The sequence below is a fragment of the Mus caroli genome, unplaced genomic scaffold (genome assembly GCF_978045245.1).
Source record: "Mus caroli unplaced genomic scaffold, Mus_caroli_1 scaffold_3, whole genome shotgun sequence".
NCBI lineage: Eukaryota > Metazoa > Chordata > Mammalia > Rodentia > Muridae > Mus > Mus caroli.
The window spans coordinates 94,824,030-94,831,624 of record NW_028227258.1 but is presented as its reverse complement, the minus strand read 5'-3'; the positions used below and the strand labels follow the sequence as shown (position 1 = coordinate 94,831,624).

At 40.6% G+C, this 7,595-nt stretch overlaps 1 pseudogene; it reads left to right on the top strand.

Annotated features, from left to right (window-relative positions):
- Positions 1-499: 499 nt before the first annotated feature.
- LOC110291767 (large ribosomal subunit protein eL21 pseudogene) lies at positions 500-982 on the top strand (annotated as a pseudogene).
- Positions 983-7,595: the final 6,613 nt, after the last annotated feature.

Genomic DNA, 7,595 nt, shown 5'->3' with positions numbered 1-7,595 from the left:
ATTATTTTCCTCCTGTACTCCTCTTTTGGCTTCTATTATTAATTGCAAATTAACAAAACAGGAAAACAAATCACAGAAAATGAGTCCCATGTTGTACCATGTATGGATATTACACTTTTGCTTGAAAATTATATTTTTAAGAAAAAAAAAAGAGATCATGTTAGATACAATTTGTAGCTCTATCCTCACGTTCTGTTTTGTTTTCAGATAGCTATCTCTATGTAGCCCTCCTTGGTTGCTAACTCAGAGATCTACCTGCCTCTGCCTTCTTGATGTTAGGTTAAAATGCATGTGCCATCATGTCTGGCCTATGGCTTAGCACTTAAGAGTACTTGCTGCTCTAGCAATGAACCTGAGTTTGGTTCCTAGCATCCACGTTGGGCAGCACACAACCACCCATTACTCCAATTCCTATTATCCTACCAACTTCATGTTTTCTTTAAAAAAAAAAAATAACCTGCTTTCGGCCGCCGCAGTCATCTTCCAGTAACTTGCCAAAATGACGAACACAAAGGGAAAGAGGAGAGGCACCCGATATATGTTCTCTAGGCCTTTTAGGAAACATAGCGTTGTTCCTTTGGCCACATACATGCAAATCTACAAGAAGGGTGATATTGTAGACATCAAGGGAATGGGCACTGTTCAAAAAGGAATGCCCCATAAGTGCTACCATGGCAAAACCGGAAGAGTCTACAATGTCACCCAGCATGCGGTGGGCATCATTGTCAACAAGCAGGTTAAGGGCAGAATTCTGGCCAAGAGGATCAATGTGCGGATTGAGCACATCAAGCACTCAAAGAGCAGGGACAGCTTCCTGAAGGGGGTGAAGGAGAACGACCAGAAGAAAAAGGAAGCCAAAGAGAAGGGCATCTGGGTGCAGCTGAAGCGCCAGCCTGCGCCACCCAGAGAAGCACACTTTGTAAGGACTAATGGAAAAGAGCCTGAGCTGTTGGAGCCCATTCCATACGAATTCATGGCCTAATGTACACAAAGAAATAAAATACCAGCACCAGGAAAAAAAAAAAAAAACCAATCAACTCCAGTTTGCACTGTCCATATAGTTTTGGATGTGGGGCCATCCACTGGAACATGGATGAATTACCAGGAGCCATACTCTTAAAAGAAAATCAAAGTTCCCTCCCTAGAAACCATTAACTATCCATAGTTCCTCAGTTAGGAGTGGGGGCTTGTGAACCACTCCCCTCTCCATCCTAGAATGTTGATTGTCTTGATCTTGAACAGATAGGTCTTGTGTATACAACCACAGGTACTGAGTTCATGGGTGTAGCAGTCTTACTATGTCTACATGATAATGTTTTGCTCTGGTCTTCTCTGATCTCTGGCTCTTACAATCTTTCCACCCACTCTTTGACAATAGTCCCTGAGCCTTGGGGGAAGGAGTGTGATGTAGATTTCTTATTTGGGACTAAGCAGCTCACTGAAAGTTGTGCTCTCTGCTCTTAGTTTCTGTGTTAATCACCATCTGCTGTATAGAGAAATTTCTCCAGTGAGGTTTGAATGCTGCACTAGGACATGGGTAGAGGCATAAGAACATAGAGGGTAGTTTGACATTCTGTTTGTTTAGCAGAATAATAGCAGTAGGTTCATGACTGGGGCCTATCAGCTCCTGACCATGGGTTCGTGGCTAGGCTTCCCATACCAGGTATGTGTTTCCTCCTATGGAGTGGGTCTCAAGTTCAACCAGAAAGCAGTTGGTTACCCCTATAATATCCGTGCCACTATTCACCCATGAGAACATTTTGTTCTGCTAATCATCATTATAGTTCATATGGTTCACAGATCTGTAAGGCTGTTGGTTACTCCCCTTCCAAAGTTTTCATAGCCCCTTTCAGCACCCTGGAAGCTAGCTGGCAGAGAGAAAGCTTCCAGATCGGTGGCAATGCTTCCATGGATTGTTAACAATGTATTTAGTCAAGAATAGGGTGGTACCACCAATTACTGGTTGACAACAAAGAGCAACCACAACAGCTTATATTGCTTTGGGGGGTTTCTGGGACAATGCCAACAACTCAAAAGGAGGGTATCTCACATATAATGCTGGGAGTTTTATTCCTATGGCCTAAGGGATGAGTATTATCTCCCAGTAGGTTTTCATATGACATTTCCATAGTGTTAGTTGTTTTCCTAATATCTTCTAGGCAAATGTCTATGTAAAAGGATCTCTGTTTATCATGTATGGCATTCTTTCAAGATATATGTGCATTCACTTTAAATTCAAATATTCAACAGCTTTAAGCCTGCTTGATAATGTTTTTTCACCAGCCCTTTAAAATTCACATTTATTATTTGAAGGTCATGTATAAACCTCCTTTATGCAACTTCTTCCTAGTGGGTTACCCATATTATTTAAGATGAAAGAAGGCATTTATAATAGTGTAAAATACCACCACACTATTTGCTATTAGAAATGCCTTCAGATTCAGACTTACAAGAGGCACTTTAGTGACATTTACCTGGATCTAAGAGGAATAGGATTTTATTTTAAGAACTCTTATGTGAACATGAGCATCTCTGCAAGGAGACTAAAATTCAAGTCATTAGTAGTAAAACACAATTCAGTGAAAGGAGAGTACAACATATATATATATATATATATATATATATATATATATATATATGGAGAGCATGTGGAATGTGCCCCTCAGCTCTTGTGCATATGTCTTATTCTTTAGGTTCAAATCCAAGGCATCATTATACAGGTGCAGTTGGTTAGAAAACATGTGGGCAACTATGTTGATTTTTAGGAGTGGATTCTGGGTACAGTCCAACATAATCAGTATAGATTCTTTAAACAAAGTCTTAGTAAATTAAAAAGTGAAATATTAGGGCTTAGGGAATGCTTTTATACTATTTTGATATGAAATGGCTGATTTTGAACCATTTCGACTTAGGGGGAAAAGACACTTTCCAAGACTTAATATACTAAACACTGTTTTGTCTTCAACAATGGATTTTAAAGCCCTTCGAGACTTAAATGGACTCTAAGCTGTTTTTGCTGCTTCAGCCTCAGAGAATGGATACTGACCCATTACTACCTTATCCGAGTGTCTCTTGCTGAGCATCTAAGGGTTCCAGTCTTGGCTCCAGCCTGTCCAGTGTTTTCATCAATGTCGTAGGTAAGGCTGTAAAAGCATACTTATTAAATTTAGAAGAAATATGAATTTAGAGACGTAACTAATGCTGAGTCTAGACTTTAAGTGATGTCAACTAACTGAATCTCATGGCTGGAATTCAATCGTGAAGTAAGAATAGTGAATCATGGTTTCTGCATCAGATTTGTTTAGCTTATCAGTATTTGATAAGTCCATAACATGTTGTAGACACCATTACAGATCTCAGCTCTGCAGTGAGAACAAAACCAATGAGGGGCCTACTATAGAATTTGGGCTACGGACATAGACGAGGGCTCTAAACCACCATTACTCAGGGAAGGAAAATAAAAGAGCCCAAATGTAACAGGTTAATGTGAAAACCCTCTGGAGAATTTTTAGTTGTCAGAACTTTGAGTCACAAATGTTTTCAGAATGCACCATGTGTCAAGAATTGTACTAAAGTTGTTGATAAAATGTGTTATTAAAGGAAAAATGGTCCATGACATCGTAAGAGTTGATACCAAACTGCAACTTTAAGCCTTTTGACCCCAGTTTTCTGAGTATTTTCAGAGAATTGCAAGGGTGAATCAAGAAGGAGGGAGTGAGAGGGGAATTATATTTTAAAATGTTGGCAAACCAAAGTGTAGACAAGTGGAGTCGCAATGTCAAAGGAGACAGAAGTCATGTGTTTTGAGGTATTGCTGAAGGAACTGTAGAAAAGTGTAACTGTGCAGAGGCATTCTAACTGTGTGATGGTATTTGAGAGGCCAACAAAGAGAAAAGGAGGGAGTCTTACTCATTGCTGTATAGAACTGAAGTAGCACAAAAACTCTCTAAAGTAGAGTTTTTAGAGAAGAAAATTTTTAGTTTTGTAGAATTATGGCATGCCTGTGATGATTAGTTTTAATTATCAACTTTACACAGTCTAGAATCACCTAGAAAGCCTACCAGTGAGGGATTGTTTATATCAGGTTCACCCGTGGGCATGTTAAAGAGGATTGTCGTGGTTATTAAATGAAGTGGGAAGACCAGCTCACTGTGGGTGGCACAGAGATGAATCTGAATGCAAGTAAATATGCATGCATTACTTTTCTCCTGGCTCTTGACCATGGATGTGGCTAGCTGTTGCAAGTGCTTGCCTTGACTTGCCTTCAATGATGGGCTGTAATCTGAAATGGTAAGATGAATATTTTGTCAGGAATATTTTATCACAGCAGCAGAAATGAAACTAAGACAATGTGTCAGGTATACAAGCTGTTCATCAGTGTAACTCAGTGATGCTTTACTAAAAAGAATTTTCTGCTTCTGAGACTATTTAAAACAGAGACTGATCAATCCTTGGTTAGAGATAATGAGACATAATTCCTAGACTGAATTAGCAGTAAGAGAAATGCTCTCTATATTAGTTACTGTTTTATTATTGTTACAAAATGCCATGATAAAGGCAGTTGATAGAAGAAAACATTTCATTGGGGACTTGTTTACAGTTTCAGGGGTGAGTCCATTTCAATTATGGTGGGGAGCAAAGTACCAGATAGCCACGCATGTTAATGGAACAGTAGCTGAATAGCTTCACACTCACATCTAATCTGCCAGTTTCAGAGAAAGAGGGAGGAAGGGAGGAAGGGAGGAAGGGAGGAAGGGAGGAAGGGAGGAAGGGAGGGAGAGAAAGAGAGAGAGAGAGAGAGAGAGAGAGAGAGAGAGAGAGAGAGAGAGAGAGAGAGAGGGAGGGAGGGAGGGAGGGAGGGAGGGAGGGAGGGAGGGAGGGAGGGAGGGAGGGAGGGAGGGAGAGAGAGAGAGAGAGAGAGAGAGAGAGAGAGAGAGAGAGAGAGAGAGAGAGAGAGAGAGAGAGAGAGAGAGATTGAGCCTGGGCCGGGACCTGGAGTGAGCTTTTGAAACATCAAAATCCACCCAAATGACATACTTCCTCCAGTAAGGCCACATCTACTCCAAGAAAGCCATGCCTCCTAATCCTTCCCAAACAGTTCCACTAACTGGGGACCAAACATTCAAACATGATGTCCTATGAGAGCAATCCTTATTTAAACTATCACACCCTGGAAGTGCAGTTCCAATTCCACACTCATGATTCTAGTTTGCAAATGCTTGCATGAGAGATGATTTGTTCAAGCTGAAGTTGGACCAGGCTATGTTAGAGGAAAAGAGTCATTCCAAATTAAGTGTAAATTTTTTTTGAAAGGATTAAAAAAATAGGCCCATGGCTTCCGGAACTCACTTAAAGCTCTATCACTGGGTCAGGTAGGGCAGCACAAGGAAGGGCAGCTACACTTCTGATGCTGTCAGTCCTGGGTGTGAATGTATGTGCTGTCAGTCAGGACTCGGAGTGTAAACTACCAGGAATCCCAATTCAAACACTGACAAGCTAAAAGGAGATCTATTGATTCATGTAACTGGAAAGTTCATAGGCCAGTCTAACTTTAGGCATGGTTGAATCTTGATGTTGCAACTGTCTGCTTTGTTTTCCTGCTCCTTTTTGTTTTCCTCTATGTGGCCTATCTAGAGGAGTATGAGCTAGGCTGGCTAGAGTCATCAACACATTGCTCAGTTTTCTCTCTTAATCCTTTTTAGTCTCTTTGGAGGATGTTCTTTCTCTTGTATCTTCCACAGAGTCTGGCATTTGTACCAAGGACATAGATTGCAGTTATCAAGTGTATTTAGACAATACAATTTAAAGTGGTGTATTACTTACTTTTCTCATCAGTGTGATCAAAATACTTGGAAGAACTCTTTATTTTAGCTAAGAGAGTCAGAGGTCCACTCCATGCTTGCTTGGCTTCATGTGCGTGAGCAACCGATGTTGGGTACAGTGAGAGTAGTTCCTCATTGACAGTCAAGGACAAGACATTCCAAAAGACACACCCAGTGACGTACTTCTGCCAGATCTCCTGTCTGAAAGTTTCTACATCTTCCCTACATAGTGTCAGTAGCTTGGAACCAAGCATTCAACAAACAGCATTCACAGACTTTGCATAGTCATACCATAATAGTACTAAATAGGAATTCTGAATCTATCTTAGTTATCAAAGAAATTTAATTTTAAACTTTAAAGATATGATTAAAGAAGTAAAGTTGAGAAACCGCCAGACTGATTTCCAGAGTGGTTGTACAAGCTTGCAATCCCACCAACAGTGGAGGAGTGTTCCTCTTTCTCCACATCCTCGCCAGCATCTGCTGTCACCTGAGTTTTTGATCTTAGCCATTCTGATTGGTGTGAGATGGAATCTCAGGGTTGTTTTGATTTGCATTTCCCTGATGATTAAAGATGCTGAACATTTTTTTCAGGTGTTTCTCAGCCATTCAGTATTCCTCAGGTGAGAATTCTTTGCTTAGCTCTGAGGCCCATTTCTTAATGGGGTTATTTGATTTTCTGGTGTTCACCTTCTGGAGTTCTTTATCTATATTGGATATTAGTTCCCTATCTGATTTAGGATAGGTAAAGATCCTTTCCCAAACACAAGAAAATCAAGAAGGAAGACCAATGCATGGATACTTTATTCCTCCCTAGAATAGGGAATAAAATATCCATGGAAGGAGTTGCAGAGACAAAGTTTGGAGCTAAGACGAAAGGATGGACCATTCAGAGACTGCCCCACCCAGAGTCCATCCCATAATCAGCCACCAAACACAGACAATATTGCATATGTCAGCAAGATTTTGCTGAAAGGACCCTGATATAGCTGTCTCTTGTTAGGCTATGCCAGTGCCTGGCAAATACAGAATTGGATGCTCACAGTCATCTAGTGGATGGATCACAGGGCTCCCAATGGAGGAGCTAGAGAGAATACCCAAGGAGCTTAAGGGGTCTGCAACCCTATAGATGGAACAACAATATGAACTAACCAGTACCCCTAGAGCTCGTGTCTCTAGCTGCACATGTAGCAGAAGATGGTCTAGTTGGCCATCATTGGGAAGAGAGGCCCCTGGACTTGCAAACTTTATATGCCCCAGTACAGGGGAACACCAGGGCCAAGAAGTGGGAGTGAGTGGGTAGGGGAGCAGGGCGGGGGGAAGGTATAGGGGACTTTTGGGATAGTATTTGAAATGTAAATGAAGAAAATATCTAATAAAAAATAATATGAAAAACAAAAAAACAAAGGGCAAATACTTTGTTTCTTTAAGCCCAGCATGGTTTGTCTTTCTCAGAGTGCTCTTTCATGTTGTTTGTCATGGCCTTGCAGTACTGTGAAACAGAACATCAGTCTGCACGGCCCCTTTCCCTTACAAGTCTAATTCTACAGAAATCGATATATGCTTATGTTTGATATAAAATTAATGTCTTTTTACAACACATCCTATGTGGTCACTATTTAGTTTTTCTTCCCATATTGTTATTGTACGATTAGCTCCTGGGAGATGCCATGCACAAGACTTACAATGACTAAAATACCTGTAATATTGACAACTTTAAATAAAAACTGATCTGCCGTTATTTTAGAGGCAACTGGCTATTAATGTACCTGA